The sequence below is a fragment of the Moschus berezovskii genome, chromosome 15 (genome assembly GCF_049115385.1).
Source record: "Moschus berezovskii isolate FMDL1 chromosome 15, NW_MosBer_1.0, whole genome shotgun sequence".
Lineage (NCBI taxonomy): Eukaryota > Metazoa > Chordata > Mammalia > Artiodactyla > Moschidae > Moschus > Moschus berezovskii.
This window is the reverse complement of record NC_142474.1, coordinates 41,175,239-41,193,936: the sequence shown is the minus strand read 5'-3', so window position 1 is coordinate 41,193,936 and position 18,698 is coordinate 41,175,239.

The following is an 18,698-nucleotide window of genomic DNA, read 5'->3' as shown; positions in this document are numbered from 1 at the left end:
CAGTTGTGAAGTCCTGTCTGACTCTTTTGCAACCCCATGGACTGTAGCCTACTAGGCTCTTCTCTTCATGGGATTTCCCAAGCATTTCCCTCTCCATGGATCTTCCCAACCCAGGGATTGAACCCATGTCTCCTGCAAGGGCAGTGGGATCCTTCACCATTGAACAACTTGGAAGCCCGCGTTGATGTTTGCACATGTACAATTGTAAAATGTCATGTCATTGTTTTTCTGGAGGGATCCAGGCAGGCCAATGTGCATCAGTGCTCAGAAGTCACAGGGGGCCTACTTCCACCCCCTCCCCTAAGTGCCTGGTGGGTTTTCTCCCTAATGGGCATTTCTTCTCCAAGACATTATCCATTTTTTTCAAATTGATCTCTTCATTGGCCTTTTTCCCTATTCTAATTCCCATTTCCTCATCGTTATAATTTCACAAAACTGAATTACGAGTAGGTCATTAACTTAACTGACTCTTCAGTGAGTGACTTCTTTGTCTTTAGCAGGACATGCCCAGGTAAGATCGGCTGGGTGTTTGGTTTCTTGAGTCAGCACTTACCCCACTGTAGCTTCTGTCCATCAGCGGTACAACCTTTTGGAAGCCCCTATCACCTGGACTCTGACTTAGTCACTAACATGTGACTCCAGCTGCCTAATTACTGAAGAAGGAGATCAGGATTGAAGAGACACAATAGAAATTTGGAAGGGAGTTTTGAGAAATGAGAATACAAATTATTGTCAAAATGAAGATTTAATTTCAGTGAAAGATCTCAAAACTGCCCCAGTTGTTGCAAAGCTATATCATGATTCTAAGAAAAGATATGATACATGGAAAAAACATGGAAAGCTCCTCTTCTGTACTCAAAGGCTTTTAAGTTCTCAAAGGCTTTTAAATTCTATGTTCTCCTTCATTAGGCTGTGAATGCCTATCTTTGTGGGCTCAATTCAATAGCACAGCCCCTGGAACATGGAATTGGAAAAAATACACTTTATAATGAATTGAATTGAAAAGGACACATTAGAATGAAAAGTACAAACAGGGATAAAAGGAAAATAGCAGTAATGCTAATAGCTGAATAACCAGTGTTTTAATATATTATAAAGTAAGAAAAGAATGATTCCACTTTGTGCTGTGCAATTATTGAGCTGTACATAGTATCTCTTCAACAGCTGAAAAATTCCTTAATGGAGACACCCTGTATTTTTGGGGTTCTCAGTATCTATTTATCCATGGATGTGTGAAAAAGAGCATTAATTTGTTCACTGTGATTCTTCTTATTATCTAGAGACATAAGTTCCACCTGTGTCTGAAATGATCCCCACAGTACGTCTTGCGCTCTCGTATAAATTGTAACCTGAGTCAAACTACCTGTCACTGAGGAGGGAATATCACATGTGAATGTGGGGACTGGACGTGCATGTGCTGTGTGCACATGGAGGAGGAGAAGGAGGGACCTGCTTGTAGATTTAGAGTTTTAGCCCATCCTGACCATATTCACAGAATAATGTTCTGTATGACAACATGGCTGATTTAATAAATGAATCCTCCTCCTACTCTTTCAGTGGTGTTGGTCACCCTGATTATCCATTCTCTGAAGAATATTGACTCTTAGCTCTCACCGGGGTTCTTTGAGAATGTCTTGTTTGTAGGGTGGTGAAGAAGATTTTTCTGCTTGGTGGAGGTGCTTAAATGAAGTGTCTGAAATTTTGAAAGCTTGCTTTTCCTTTTAAAACATTTAACACGTTATGAAACAATTAAAACTTCAAAGTACGAATACTTATTTTTTTTCTGATAATTAAGGTAATACATGCAAATTACTGAAAATTAGGAAATAGAAGGCAAAGCATCAAAAATAAAAATAAGCTGTGGTTAACCATTTTAATAATACTTTTGTGCATTTTCTTATACAAATGTGAGTTTTTATTTACAAAGAGAAGGAATCTTCACTCTACAGGTTGTATACTTATTTTTTATTTTAGTATAATTATCTTGGTAAGCTAAAAATATGATTTACAAATCCAGCATTATATTTTGCTTACTATAAGGGAGCAAATTTGGCAATAAGGAGTTCATGATCTGAGCCACAGTCAGTTCCTGGTCTTCTTTTTGCTATCTATATAGAGCTTCTCCATCTTTGGCTGCAAAGAATATAATCAATCTGATTTCGGTGTTGACCGACTGGTGATGTCCATGTGTAGAGTCTTTTCTTGTGTTGTTGAAAGAGGGTGTTTGCTATGACCAGTGCGTTCTCTTGACAAAACTCTATTAGCCTTTGCCCTGCTTCTTTCCGTGCTCCAAGACCAAATTTGCCTGTTATTCCAGGTGTTTCTTGACTTCCTACTTTTGCATTCCAGTCCCCTATAATGAAAAGGACATCTTTTTGGGTGTTAGTTCTAAAAGGTCTTGTAGGTCTTCATAGAACCGTTCAACTTTGGCTTCTTCAGCGTTACTGGTTGGGGCATAGGCTTGGATTACTCTAATAGTGAATGGTTTGCCTTGGAAACGCACAGAAATCATTCTGTCGTTTTTAAGATTGCATCCAAGTACTGCATTTCAGACTCTTTTGTTGACCATGATGGCTACTCCATTTCTTCTAAGGGATTCCTGCCCACAGTAGTAGATATAATGGTCATCTGAGTTAAATTCACCCATTCCAGTCCATTTTAATTCACTGATTCCTAGAATGTCTATGTTCACTCTTGCCATCTCCTGTTTGACCACTTCCAATTTGCCTTGATTCATGGACCTAACATTCCAGGTTCCTATGCAATATTGCTCTTTACAGCACCAGGCCTTCCTTCTATCACCGGTCACATCCACAACTGGGTATTGGTTTTGCTTTTGCTCCATCCCTTTATTCCTTCCAGAGTTACTTCTCCGCTGATCTCCAGTAGCATACTGGGCACCTACCGACCTGGGGAATTCCTCATTCAGTATCCTATCATTTTGCCCTTTGATACTGTTCATGGGGTTCTCAAGGCAAGTATCCTGAAGTGGTCTGCCATTCCCTTCTCCAGTGGACCACATTCGGCTGTGGTCCATGTGATCAGATCAACTAGTTTCCTGTGACTATGATTTCAGTGTGTCTGCCCTCTGATGCCCCCTCGCAATACCTACCGTCTTATTTGGGTTTCTCTTACCTTGGTCGTGGAAAATCTCTTCACAGCCGCTCCAGCAAAGTGCAGCCACTGTACCTTACCTTGGAGGAGGGGTATCTACTCAAGGCCGCCCCTCCTGACCTTGACGTGGAGTAGCTCTTCTCGGCCAAATTCAGACTTAAATTGAAGAAAGTAGGGAAAACCACTAGACCATTCAGATATGACCTAAATCAAATCCCTTATGATTATACAGTGGAAGTGAGGAATAGATTTAAGGGACTAGATCTGATAGATAGAGTGCCTGATGAACTCTGGATGGAGGTTCGTGACATTGTACAGGAGACAGGGACCAAACCATCCCCATGGAAAAGAAATGCAAAAAAGCAAAATGGCTCTCTGAGGAGGCCTTACAAATAGCTGTGAAAAGAAGAAAAGCAAAAAGCAAAGGAGAAAGGAAAAATATAAGCATCTGAATGCAGAGTTCCAAAGAATAGCAAGGAGAGATAAGAAAGCCTTCCTCAGCGATCAAAGCAAAGAAATAGAGGAAAACAACAGAATAGGAAAAACAAGAGATCTCTTCAATAAAATTAGAGATTCCAAGGGAACATTTCATGCAAAGATGGGCTCGATAAAGGACAGAAATGGTATGGACCTAACAGAAGCAGAAGATATTAAGAGGTGGCAAGAATACACAGAAGAACTGGGCAAAAAAGATCTTCACGACCAAGATAGTCACGATAACGTGGTCACTGACCTAGAGCCAGACATCTTGGAATGTGAAGTCAAGTGGGCCTTAGAAAGCATCACTACGAACAAAGCTAGTGGAGATGATGGAATTCCAGTGGAGCTATTTCAGATCTTGAAAGATGATGCTGTGAAAATGCTGCACTCAATATGCCAGCAAATTTGGAAAACTCAGCAGTGGCCACAGGACTGGAAAAGGGCAGTCTTCATTCCAATCCCAAAGAAAGGCAATGCCAAAGAATGCTCAAACTACCGCACAATTGCACTCATCTCACACGCTAGTAAAGTCACGCTCAAAATTCTCCAATCCAGCCTTCAGCAATATGTGAACCGTGAACTCCCAGATGTTCAAGCAGGTTGTAGAAAAGGCAGAGGCACCAGAGATCAAATTGCCAACATCCGCTGGATCATGGAGAAAGCAAGAGAGTTCCAGAAGAGCATCTATTTCTGCTTCATTGACTATGCCAAAGCCTTTGACTGTGTCAATCCCAATAAACTGTGGAACATTCTGAAAGAGATGGGAATCCCAGACCACCTGACCTGCCTCTTGAGAAACCTGTATGCAGGTCAGGAAGCAACAGTCAGAACTGTAAATGGAACAACAGACTGGTTCCAAATAGGAAAAGGAGTACGTCAAGACTGTATATTGTCACCTTGCTTATTTAACTTATATGTAGAGTACATCATGAGGGAAGGTGGGCTGGAAGAAGCAGAAGCTGGAATCAAGATTGCTGGGAGAAATATCAATAACCTCAGATATGCAGATGACACTACCCTTATGGCAGAAAGTGAAGAGGAACTCAAAAGCCTCTTGATGAAAGTGAAAGAGCAGAGTAAAAAGGTTGGCTTGAAGCTCAACATTCAGAAAACAAAGATCATGGCATCTGGTCCCATCACTTCATGGGAAATAGATGGAAAAACAGTGGAAACAGTGTCAGACTTTATTTTTTGGGCTCCAAAATCACTGCAGATGCTGATTGCAGCCAGGAAATTAAAAGACGCTTACTCCTTGGAAGGAAAGTTATGACCAACTTTGATAATATATTAAAGAGCGGAGACATTACTTTGCCGACCAAGGTCTGTCTAGTCAAGGCTATGGTTTTTCCCGTGGTCTTGTATGGATGTGAGAGTTGGACTGTGAAGAAAGCTGATCGCCGAAGATCCGATGCTTTTGAAGTGTGGTGTTGTAGAAGACTCTTGAGAATCCCTTGTACCGCAAGGAGATCCAACCAGTCCATTCTACGGGTGATCGATCCTGGGTGTTCATTGGAAGGACTGATGCTAAAGCTGAAACTGCAATACTTTGGCCACTTCATGCGACGAGTTGACTCACTGGAAAAGACTCTGATGCTGGGAAAGGTTGGGGGCGGGAGGAGAAGGGGACCACCAAGAATGAGATAGCTGGATGGCAACACCGACTCTGTGGACATGAGTTTGAGTGAACTCTGGGAGTTGGTGATGGACAGGGAGGCCTGGCGTGCTGTGATTTATGGGGTCGCAGAGAGTCGGACACGACTGAGCGACTGAACTAAACTGAAGGCAGCAAATAATTTTCATTTAATTTCTTAATTGTCTGCCTAGAAATTGTTTTATCAATAGATAGTAATTAAAATGAGAAATTCTTCACTTGATAGTCTAGTGGAGGCTAAGACTGTGAACAAAATCAGAAGTATTTAGCTATTAGAAATGGGTAAGTTCCTGTAGGAGATATCTCTACATGATCTCTCCCATTTCTGTACATCTGTTAGGCAGAGGTGCCAACTACACTTCGTCCCACATAACTTCTCATTTGTACAAGAAAGAACCTTGAAACACAGTGATAATTCTCCTTCATTTCTCTGGAACAAAAAATGCTAGTCAAGGAAGTACGAGTATTCATGTAACATTTAAGGGCCAGCAAGTCAGCTGATGTGGGTGGAGTTCAGTGAGTTGGGGAGAGAGGAGCTGAAAAGAAGGCCAGAGAGCCAGTGGGGCCATGTGTCCCCACTGTGGGGACACAGTGGGGGTCTGTGTCATATAGATTTTTGAAAGGACTTTCCATCCGTTCCGTCCCGTCCCTCAGTCGTGTCTGACTCTTTGCGACCCCGTGGACTGTAGCCTATCCAGGCTTCTCCATCCATGGGATTCTCCAGGCAAGAATACTGGAGTAGGTTACCGTTTCCCTCTGAGAGAAATCGAGAATTACTTTTTGGGTTTTGAACATAGTAGTTACATGAGCTGATGTTTTTTAAAAAGTCACTTTGTAAAGTAACAAGATGCCAGATGAGTAGGTGGACGTGCAGTACATCTCTCTCCTCGGATACATCAGGAATACACCTTCAGACACAGAAGTGCATACACAACACCAGATGAGAGCAGATAGGAGGACCTGACCAGAGGTAAAGAATATATGGAACCGCACAAAACTCCGTAGAGCAAAGGAACTAGAGGGAAAAACTGGAGTGTTAGTAGGACTGGACCTGCCTTCAGCGGGTGGGGGAACTGAAGCAGGGGTCCAATCCCCACAGCGGGGCAATTGTCTGAGTCAGAGGAGAAACATTTAAGGGTGAGTGTGAAACAGGTGATCTGTGGCAGCCTGAACAGAATGAAAGTCAGACAGCTCTTGCCGCAGCCATACATCCCCCGAACAGGGATGCAAGTCCACTAGAAGGAGCAGTGGCTGGGAGCTGGAGCTTAAGGATTGTGGAGCAATTCCAGGGCAAGGGCTTCTGTGGAGAGACAGATGAGGTGATGTGAGGGAGGAGATTGTGGTGGGAAATGCCTTGGAGGAAAGCCAGGCAGACATGGAAGCAAGGCGATACTGTTGAGTCACGCATAGGGGATGGAGCCATCACCATAGCCTCTCTCTCCCCACACACCAGCATGGGCAGCTGAACAATAGAAAGGCTGACCCATCCAGCACCTGAAGCAGGGAACTACAGAGGAGGACCCCACCCAGAGTGCCCCTTTAAGTGCCTGATGTGCCGATCTACAGAGTAGGACCCCAGCCCGGGGCAGGAAGCCGGGGCACTGGCATGGGGGCCTTCTATGTGCCTGATGCATGGAATAACAGAGAAGGACCCCAGGCAAGGGAGCCCTCTAAGTGCCTGAATGGGATGAGATATGGACAAAGACTGGCCAAAGAGGCCTTCTAATCGTCAGGTACCAGAGGCTCGAAAAAGGACTCTGATAGGGCCAATACTCCAGTGGCTGAGGCAGTCCTTATCCCTGAACACTTGGTGCCACTACGGTCCCCACAACCCAAGCAGCTCTGCCACCTTCAAGCTCATCCCTCACTGGGGCAGAGCTGTCACAGGCTAAAAAGACTTGTGGCTATGCACATGGGATCCCTTTGGTCGTGTCCAACTCTCTGTGACCCTGTGGACTATGGCCTGCAAGGCTTTTCTATCAGGGGTTTCTCCAGGCAAGAATGCAGGAGTGTATTCGACAATATTGGTTGCCATATCCATCTCAGTTTAGTTCAGTTCAGTCGCTCAGTCATGTCCAACTCTTTGCGACCCCATGAATCACAGCACGCCAGGCCTCCCTTTCCATCACCAACTCGCGGAGTTCACTCAAACTCATGTCCATCGAATCGGTGATGCCATCCAGCCATCTCATTCTCTGTCGTGCCTTTCTCCTCCTGCCCCCAATCCCTCCCAGTATCAGAGTCTTTTCCAGTGAGTCAACTCATCGCATGAGGTGGCCAAAGTATTGGAGTTTCAGCTTTAGCATCAGTCCTTCCAATGAACACCCAGGACTGATTTCCTTTCGAATGGACTGATTGGACCTCCTTGCAGTCCGAGGGACTCTCAAGAGTCTTCTCCAACACCACCATTCAAAAGCATCAATTCTTCAGCGTTCAGCTTTTTTCACAGTCCAACTCTGACATCCATACATGACTACTGGAAAACCTATAGCCTTGACTAGACGGACCTTGGTTGGCAAAGTAATATCTCTGCTTTTGAATATGCTATCTAGGTTGGTCATAACTTTCCTTCCAAGGAGCAAGCGTCTTTTAATTTCATGGCTGCAATCAGCATCCGCAGTGATTTTGGAGCCCCCCAAAATAAAGTCTGACACTGTTTCCACTGTTTCTCCATCTATTTCCCATGAAGTGATGGGACCAGATACCATGATCTTAGTTTTCTGAATGTTGAGCTTTAAGCCAATTTTTTGAGTGTCCTCTTTCACTTTCATCAAGAGGCTTTTGAGTTCCTCTTCACTTTTTGCCATAAGGGTGGTGTCATCTGCATATCTGAGGTCACTGATATTTCTCCCAGCAATCTTGATTCCAGCTTGTGCTTCTTCCAGCCCAGCGTTCCTCATGATGTACTCTGCATAGAAGTTAAATAAGCAGGGTGACAGTATACCGCCTTGGCGTACTCCTTTTCCTATTTGAAACCAGTCTGTTGTTTCATGTCCAGTTTTAACTGTTGCTTCAGACCTGCATATAGGTTTCTCAAGAGGCAGGTCAAGTGGCCTGGTATTCCCATCTCTTTCAGAATGTTCCACAGTTTATTGTCATCCACACAGTCAAAGGCTTTGGCATAGTCAATGAAGCAGAAATAGATGTTTTTTCTGGACCTCTCTTGCTTTTTCCATGATCCAGCAGATGTTGCCAATTTGATCTCTTATTCCTCTGCCTTTTCTGAATCCAGCTTGAACATCTGGAAATTCACGGTTCACTTATTGCTGAAGTGTGGCTTGGAGAATTTTGAGCATGACTTTAGTAGCGTGTGAGATGAGTGCAATTGTGCAGTAGTTTGAGCATTCTTTGGCTTTGCCTTTTTTTGGTATTGGAATGAATATTGACGTTTTCCAGTCCTGTGGCCACTGATGAGTTTTCCAAATTTGCTGGCATACTGAGTATATCACTTTCAAAGCATCACCTTTCAGGATTTGAAATAGCTCAACTGGAATACCATCACCTCCACTAGCAGATCAAGAACTCCTTATTGTCAAATTCAGGCTTAAATAGAAGAAAATAGGGAAAACCACTAGACCATTCAGATATGACCTAAATCAAATCCCTTATGATTATACAGTGGAAGTGAGAAATAGATTTAAAGGACTAGATCTGATAGATAGAGTGCCTGATGAACTATGAAAGGAAGTTCGTGACATAGTAGAGGAGACAGGGATCAGACTATCCCCACAGAAAGGAAATGCAAAAAAGCAAAATGGCTGTCTGGGGAGGCCTTAGAAATAGCTGTGAAAAGAAGAGAATCAAAAAGCAAAGGAGAAAAGGAAAGATATAAGCCATACCCATCTAGAGTACTATATTTCCTGATGCCCTAGCTGCCAACTCTCCTGAGTACCTTGTGCTGCCAGAACTCCTGTTACCCAATCCGCTGAACCACCTCCACACCTGGCCCTCACTGGGACAAACCCAAGTCCTCCAAGGCAGCCTCAGGAGTAAATCCCAGTGGACGACCCACATGCGGAGGTGGAAATAAAACCATAATTGAAACCCAGGGGCAGTGTGGCTAAGGAAGAGACCCTAAACCTTCTCACCAGCTGTATAAGCTGCAGATTAAGTCCACACAATCAACTATGCAGACTCTGTGTCTATGGATTATATAAAAGGGCACTGAGAGCTCCCACAAAAGAAAACACACTAACTCTGATAGCTGTGGACATTGGAGGCAAGAACACACAGGAGTAGGACCAATTAGAATCTGAACTGCCCCCAGCAGATCAGCACAGTGTTGGGGGGCATCCTAGGGAGGTGTGGTGGACTGTGACTTGAAATGAAGGAAAGGATCCTGATAGCAGTGACTCAAGAAAAACATTTATTATTCTGATGTTTTGACTTGTTCTGTCGTTTCTTTAGGATGTTTTTTTTTTCTCCCCCCATCCCCATTGTAGTTGTTGATTTTATTGGCACTATGAAATCTGATTAACCTTTTGAGTTTTTTTTTTTCCTATCACACTTTTTATTGTTCTTATAAACCTCTGCCTCTACGTTGGGCTTTTGCAGTTCTGTTGAGTTTTTCTTTTTTTGTTTTTTCTTTTTCTCTTTTAAACTTTTTAGAACCTTCCTTTGTTTGCTTTTCCTACTGTTCTTCCCCCTTGCAGTTAATCTTTAATGTATAGAAATCTTCTTCATCTATATCTATTTAGCTTTGCACATCTATTCTTTTTTTCTTTACTTTTTTTCCTTTCTTCTCAGCATATTTGTTAATTTTCTTTTCACTGCTTTATTCCCCAGTTGACACCTTGATTTAGTTTTCTTTTCCAGTTTGTGCTTTAGGTAGTTTGTTTTTAACTGGTAGATATAATTTTTGGTTTCCTTTGTTGGCTGGGTCAGTCCATCATACTTTATTTTTGTTGGACTCTCTTGATTTTGCTTATGGATGTATATGTATATAGTCCATCATTTGAATTATTATTTACCTAATTTTGTAACTCTCATTTGTCTGGGGTTCATCTTCGGTTTCTCATTTTTAGATATGTACTCTAATCTCACTTAATGCCATAACAAACCACTTGTGGAATCTTTGTTCCTGACCAAGATCAAGCCCTGAGCCTCTGGCATGGAAGTACTGACTCCAAGACCCTAGAGTACCAGAGAACTAACCCTCAGTTCAGTTCATTCGCTCAGTCGTGTCCGACTCTTTGCGACCCCATGAATCACAGCACGCCAGGCCTCCCTGTCCATCACCAACTCCCGGAGTTTTCTCAAACTCATGTCCATCGAGTTGGTGATGTCATCCAGCCATCTCACTCTCTGCCGTCCCCTTCTCCTCCTACCCCCAATCCCTGCCAGCATCAGACTCTTTTCCAGTGAGTCAACCCGTCGCATGAGGTGGCCAAAGTATTGGAGTTTCAGCTTTAGCATCAGTCCTTCCAATGAACACCCAGGATTGATCTCCTTTAGCATGGACTGGTTGGATTTCCTTGCAGTCCAAGGGACTCTCAAGAGTCTTCTCCAGCGCCACAGTTCAAAAGCATCAATTCTTCGGCGATCAGCTTTCTTCACAGTCCAACTCTCACATCCATACATGACCACGGGAAAAACCATAGTCTTGACTAGACGGACCTTGGTTGGCAAAGTAATGTCTCTGCTTTTTAATATGCTATCTAGGCTGGTCATAACCTTCCTTCCAAGGAGTAAGAGTCTTTTAATTTCATGGCTGCAATCAGCATCTTCAGTGATTTTGGAGCCCAAAAAAATAAAGTCTGACCCTGTTTCCACTGTTTCCCCATCTATTTCCCATGAAGTGATGGGACCAGATGCCATGATCTTCGTTTTCTGAATGTTGAGCTTCAAGCCAACTTTTTCACTCTCCTCTTTCACTTTCATCAAAAGGTCTTTGAGTTCCTATTCACTTTCTGCCACAAGGGTGGTGTCATCTGCATATCTGAGGTTATTGATATTTCTCTCGGCAATCTTGATTCCAGTTTGTGCTTCTTCCAGCCCAGCGTTCCTGATGATGTACTCTGCATATAAGTTAAATAAGCAAGGTGACAATATACAACCTTGACGTACTCCTTTTCCTATTTGGAACCAATCTGTTGTTCCATGTCCAGTTCTGACTGTTGCTTCCTGACCTACATACAGGTTTCTCAAGAGGCAGGTCAGGTGGTCTGGGATTCCCATCTCTTTCATAATGTTCCACAGTTTATTGGGATCGACACAGTCAAAGGCTTTGGCATAGTCAATGAAGCAGAAATAGATGCTCTTCTGGAACTCTCTTGCTTTCTCCATGATCCAGCGGATGTTGGCAATTTGATCTCTGGTGCCTCTGCCTTTTCTACAACCTGCTTGAACATCTGGAAGTTCACGATTCACATATTGCTGAAGCCTAGCTTGGAGAAGTTTGAGCATGACTTTACTAGCGTGTGAGATGAGTGCAATTGTGCGGTAGTTTGAGCATTCTTTGGCATTGCCTTTCTTTGGGATTGGAATGAAGACTGCCCTTTTCCGGTTTTGTGGCCATTGCTGAGTGTTCCAAATTTGCTTTCATAGGAGTATCAGATAGTGAGAACTCCCACCAATGAAACCACTTGAATACAAGACCTGTCATCACCCAACCACCAGTCGCACTCTGTGCAGGACACCTTATCCAAACAACAAACAAAACAAAAATACAAAACTAATCATCAGCAGAAAGGATTACAAATTCACTCAGTCTTGCCCATCAGAGGAAAAACAAAGAAACAACAACAACAACAACAACAACAACAACAAAAAAAAACCAGCATAAATCTCACCCTATACAAAGCTTACACAAACCACTGCACCAACTTTGGGAGGGGGCAGAAACCTCAAGGAAGAAAGAATTCAACCTTGAGGCCTGGGAAAAGGAAACCTCAAGCACAATAAGTTAAAAAAAAAGAATGAAAAGGCAGAGAAACACTGCACAAATGAAGGAACAAACTTTCACAGAAGTCCAAATAAATGAAGAGGAAATAGGCAAATTACTTCATAAGGAATCCAGAATGATAGTAAAGATGATAAAAAACCTTGAAAATGGAACGGAGAAAATGCCCAAATCAATTAATAGATGCTTGGAAGAATTAAAGTATAAACATATAGAGACAAACAACACAATTACTGGAAGTAAAAATACTCTAGAAGGAATCAATAGCAGACTATATGAAGCAGAAGAATGAATCAGTGAGCTGGAAGATAAAATGGTGGAAATAACTCCTGAAGAGCAGAATAAAAAAAAAGAATGAAAAGAACTGAGGTCTCAGAGACCTCTGGGACAACATCAAATGCACCAACATACAAATTATCGGGTTCCAATAAGAAGAAGAGAGAAAGAAAGGATATGAGAAACTTTTAGAAGAGATTATAGTTGAAAATTTCCCCAGCATGGAAAAGGAAACAGTCAATCAAGTCCAAGAGGCACAAAGAGTCCCACACACAGGATAAACCCAAGGAGAAACACATCAAGACACATACTAATCAAACTAACAAAGATTAAACACAAAGAAAGAATATTAAAATCAGGAAGGGAAAAGCAACAAGTGACATACAAGGGAAACCCCATACGTTTAACAGCTGATCTTGCAGCAGAAACTCTACAGGCCAGAAGGGAATGGCAGAATATTTTAAAAGTACTGAAAGGGAAATATCTACAACCAAGACTACTCTATGTGGAAAGGATCTCATTCAAAATTGAAGGAGAAATCAAAAGCTTTTCAGACAAGCAAAAGTTAAGAGAATTCAGTAACACCAAACCAGCTTTACAACAAATGTTAAAAGGACTTATATAGTCAAGAGATACAAGAGAAGAAAAAGATCTACAAAATCAAACCCTAACAATTAAGAAAATGGCAATAGGAGCATATATATCAATAATTACTTTAAATATAAAGGGATTGAATGCTCCACCAAAAGACACAGATTGGCTGAAGGGATACAAAAAGAAGGTTCATATATATACTGTCTACAAGAAACCCACTTCAGACCTCAAGACTCATATAGACTGAAAGTGAGAGGATGGCAAGATATATTCCATGCAAATGGAAAGCAAATGAAAGCTGGAGTAGCAATCTTCACAGTAGACAAAATAGACCTTAAAATAAAAAATATTTCAAGAGATAAGGAAGGACACAATGTAATGATCAAGGGATCAATCCAAGAGGAAGACATGACAATTGTGAATTTCTATGCACCCAACATGGGAGCACCTCAATACATAAGACAAACAGTAACAGACATAAAAGGAGAAATTGACAGTAACACAATTATAGTAGGAGACTTTAACACCCCACTCACACCAATGGACAGATCATGAAAACAGAAAATTAATAAGGAAGCACAAGAGTTAAATGATACATTAGATGAGATGGATCTCATTTATATCTTCAGGATATTCCATACAAATGCAGAAGAATACACCTTCTTCTCAAGTGCATATAGAACTTATTCCAGAATAGACCACATCTTGGGTCACAAGTCAAAGCTAAGTAAATTTAAGAAAATTGAAATCATATCAAGCATCTTTTCTGACCACAACACTATGAGACTAGATATCAGTTACAAGTAAAAAACTGAGAAACATAAACACATGAAGATTAAATAATACATTTCTAAATAACCAACAGGTTACTGAATAAATCAAAAGGGAAATAAAAAGATTTCTAGAAACAAATGACAATGAAAACGTGACAACTCAAAACCTATGGGATGCAGCAAAGCAGTTCTAAAAGGGAAGTTTAGAGTAGATACAATCCTACCTCAAACAAAAGTTTACACCTATAAAAACTGGAAAAAGAAGAACACCTCCCACACACAAAATTAGTAGAAGGAAAGAAGTTATAAAGTTCAGAGCAGAAATAAATGAAAAAGAAATAAAAGAATCAATAGTAAAGATTAATAAAACTAAAAGCTGGTTCTTTGAGAAGATAAATAAAATTGACAAACCTTTATCCAGACTCTTCAAGAAAAGAAGAGAGAAGAATCAAATCAACAAAATTAGCAATGAAAAAGGAAAGGTTACAACAGACAGTGCAGAAATATAGAGGATTGTAAGAGAGTATTATGAACAACTATATGGCAATAAAACGGATAACTTGGAAGAAATGGACAGATTCTTAGAAAAGTTCAATCTTCCCAGACTGAACCAGGAAGAAATAGAAATTTTGAACAACCCAATTACAAGCACTGAAATCGAAGCTGTGAACGAAAGAACACCACCAATACAATATATTAACTCAGATATATGGAATTTAAAAGGATGCTAATGATGACTCTATATGCAAGACAGCAAAAGAGACACAGATATAAAGAACAGACTTTTGGACTTTGTGGGAGAAGGCAAGAGTGGGAGAATTAGAGAGAATAGCACTGAAACATGTATATTACCATATGTGAAATATATGACGCGTCCAAGTTTGATGAATGAAACAGGGCACTCAAAGCCAGTGCATTGGGACAACCCAGAGGGATGGGATGGGGAAAGTGGTGGGTGGGGGTTTCAGGACAGGGAGACACATGTATACCCAAGGCTGATTCATGTCAATGTATGGCAAAAACCTTTACAATAATGTAAAATAATTAGTTTCCAACTAAAATAAATTAATTAATTAAAAAAAAGAAACTGGGTATTTTTTTTTTTAAGTGAAAGTTCCATCGAAAGAGGCTGAAAAGGAGAGGCTAGTGAGGTGGGAAGGACTGTTCTTAGAAGGCATGTAAAGTAAATGATTGCAGGAAAGAAGAGTCCAACACTTCCAAAGGGACAAGTAAGAGAAGATTGAAAAATGACTACTGGATTTGGCAGTTAACCTTATCAAGGTCAAGTGCAGCTTTGATAACAGTGGTAAAGGCAAACCCTGAGTACAGTGGGTTCAAGAAATGGCATGAAGGGACCAATGATAGAATATACACAATTTTCAAAGACTTTACTGTAATGAGGACCACGGAATTGGGCAGTTGCTGAAGAAAGTGAAAAAGGCTCCCAGTTGGGGGAAATGACCAACTGTCTCTGAGGTCAGAGGAACAATCTAGCAGAGAGATGAAAACCTATGATGCAGCAGACAGAGGTGGGTTGACTTGAACCACGTCTGTATTAATTACTTCTGCTGCTCCAACAAATGGCCAAAAGTTTTGTGGCTTGGCATATCAATCTGCTATTTTACATTTGTGGAGGTCAGAAATTCAAAATCAATGGGCTAAAATCAAAGGCCAGTAGGCCTGCATTCTTTTATGGAAGTTGTAGGGGGCAATCTATTTTATTGCCTTTTCCAGCTCCTAGAGAACAGGTCTTGTGTTGTTGGAAGAGGGTGTATGCTATAACTAGAGTGTTCTCTTGACAAAATTCTGTTAACCTTTGCCCTGCATTGTTTGTACTCCCAAGCCAAACTCGTCTGTTACTCCAGGTATCTCTTGACTTCCTACTTTTGGATTTCAGCTCCCTATGATGAAAAGGACATCTTTTTTTTTTTTTTTTTTGGTTAGTTCTAGAAGGTCTTGCAGGTCTTCACAGAACCTTTCAACTTTAGCTTCTTCAGCATTTGTGGTTGGGGCATAGAATTCAATTACTGTGGTGTTGAATGATTTCCCTTGGAAGTGAACCAAGATCATTCTGTCATTTTTGAGATTGTACCCAAGTACTGCATTTTGGAATCTTTTATTGACTATGAGGGCTTCTCCTTTTATTCTAAGGGATTCTTGCCCACAGTTGTAGATATAATGGTCATCTGATTTAAATTTTCCCATTCCTGTCCATTTTAGTTCACTGATTCCTAAAATGTCCATGTTTGCTCTTGCAATCTCCTGTTTGTCCACATCTAGTTTATCTGGATTAGAGACCTAACATTCCAGGTTCCTATGCAATATTATTCTTTACAACATCAGAATTTACTTTCGCCAACAAACATGTCTACAACTGGACGTTAATTCTGCTTTGGTGCAAACTCTTCATTCTTTCTGTTGCTATTTCTCCCTGTTCCCTAATAGCATATTGGGCACCTACTGACCTGGGGAGTTCATCCTTCAGTGTCGTATGTTTTTGGCCTTTTCGTTCTGTTCATGGGGTTCTCACAACAAGGATGCTAAAGTGGTTTTCCATTGCCTTCTCTAGTGAACCACATTTTGTCGGAACTCTCCACCATGACTCTCCCATCTTCGTTGGCCCTGTCCAGCATGACTCATAGTTTCATGAGTTACAGAAGACTGTGATCTCATGTGATCATTTTGGTTCATTTTCTGTGATTGTGGTTTTCATTCTGAGGGCCATAGGATTAAAATTCTTGATCCTCTGTCTGCCATGTGATGGATGAAGATAAAAGGTTTTGCAAGCTTCCTGATGGGAGGGACTGACTGTGGGGAAAACTGAGTCTTATTCTGGTAGGCAGGGTCATACTCAGTAAATATTTTATCCAATTTTCTGCTGATAGGTGGGCCTGTATTCCTTCCCTGTAGTAGCAAAATCACTAGACCATTCACATATGACCTAAATAAAATCCCTCATGGTATATAATGGAAATTATGAATAGACTCAAGGGATTAAATTGATAGAGTGCCTGAAACTTTGGATGGTATTTATAACACTGTATAGGAGGTGGTGACCAAACCATCCCGAAGAAAAAGAAATGCAAGAAGGCAAAATGGCTGTCTGAGGAGACCTTGCAAATAGCTGAGGAAAGAGGAAATGGGAAAGGTAAATGAGTAAGGGAAAGATATATCCAACTGAGCGCAGAGATCCAAGGAATAGCAAGGAGACATAAGAAAGCCTTCCTATGCAAAGAAATAGACTACAACAATAGAATGGGAAAGACTAAATGACTCTTCAAAAAATTTAGAGACACGAAGAGAACTTTTCATGTAAAGATGAGGACAATAAAGAAAAGAAATGGTAAGGACCTAAGAAAAGCAGAGATTAAAAAGAGGTGCACTGAAGACTGTACAAAAAGGGTCTTAATGACCTGGATAACCACGATGATGTGGTCACTTACCTCTAGCCAGAATCCTGGAGTGTGAAGTCTAGTCAGCTTTACTATCAACAAAGTTAGTGGACATGATGGAATTCTAGCTGAGTTATTTCAAATCCTAAAAGATGATGCTGTTAAAGTGCTGCACTCAATATGCCAGCAAATTCAGAAAGCAAAGCAGTGGCCACAGGACTGGAAAAAGTCAGTTTTTATTCCAGTCACAATAAAAGGCAACACCAAAGTATGTTAAAACTACTGCAAATTGCACTCACTTCACATGCTAGCAACGTAATGCTCAAAATCCTTTAAGCTAGACTTCAGCAATATGTGAACCGAGAACTTTTACAATTTGGATTTAGAAAAAGTGGAGAAAGCAATTATCTAATTGCCAATGTCTCTTGGATCATAGAAAAAGCAACGGGATTCCATAAAATCATCTACTTCTGCTTCCATGACTACTTGAAAGTCTTTGACTGTGTGGATCACAGCAAACTGGAAAATTCTTAAAGAGATGGGAATAAGAGAAAACCTTACCTGCCTCCTGAGAAACCTGTATGCAGGTCAAGAAGCAACAGTTAGAACCAGACATGGAACAATGAACTGGTTTAAGATTGGGAAAGGAGTACGTCAAGGCTGTATATTGCCACCCTGCATATTTGACTTATATGTGGAATACATGAAGCTAAGTGCAGGGTTGGATGAATCACAGGCTGGAATCAAGATTGAGGGGAGAAATATCAATAACCTCAGTTATGCAGATAACTCCACCTTTTGGGCAGAAAGCGAAGAGGAACTAAAGGGCCTCTTGATGAAGGTGGCAGAGGAGAGTGAAAAGCCTGGCTTAAATTTCAGCATTCAAGAAAATAAGATCATTGCAATCAGTCACATGGTGCGTGAGTGCATGCTAAGTTGCTTCAGTCCTGTCTGACTCTTTGCGACCCTGTGGGCTGTAGCTGGCCAGGCTCCACTGTCCATGGGATTCCCTGAGTAAGAATACTGGAGTGGGTTGCCATGCCCTCCTTCAGGGGATCTTCCTGACCCAGGTGTAGAACCCATGTCACTTATGTCTCCTGCATTGGTAGGTTCTTTACCAGTAATGCCACCTGGAAGCTTATCCAGTCCCATATCTTTACGGCAAATAGATGAGGAAATGACACCACCACATGTCAGAAAGTGAAGAGAAATTAAACAGCCTCTTGATGAAGGTGAAAGTGGAGAGTGAAAAACCTGGCTTACAACTCCACATTTGAAAAGCTATGATCGTGGCTTCCTGTCTCATAATTTTACAGCAAATAGATGGGGAAAAAAATGGCAATAGTGACAGTTTATTTTCTCGGCCTTCAAAATCACTGCAGTTGGTGACTGTAGCCATTAAATTAAGATGCTTGCTTCTTGGAAGAAAAACTATAACAAATCTAGATAACCTGTTTAAGATCAGAGCCATCACTTTGCTGACACAGATCTGTAGAGTCAAAGCTATGGCATTTCCA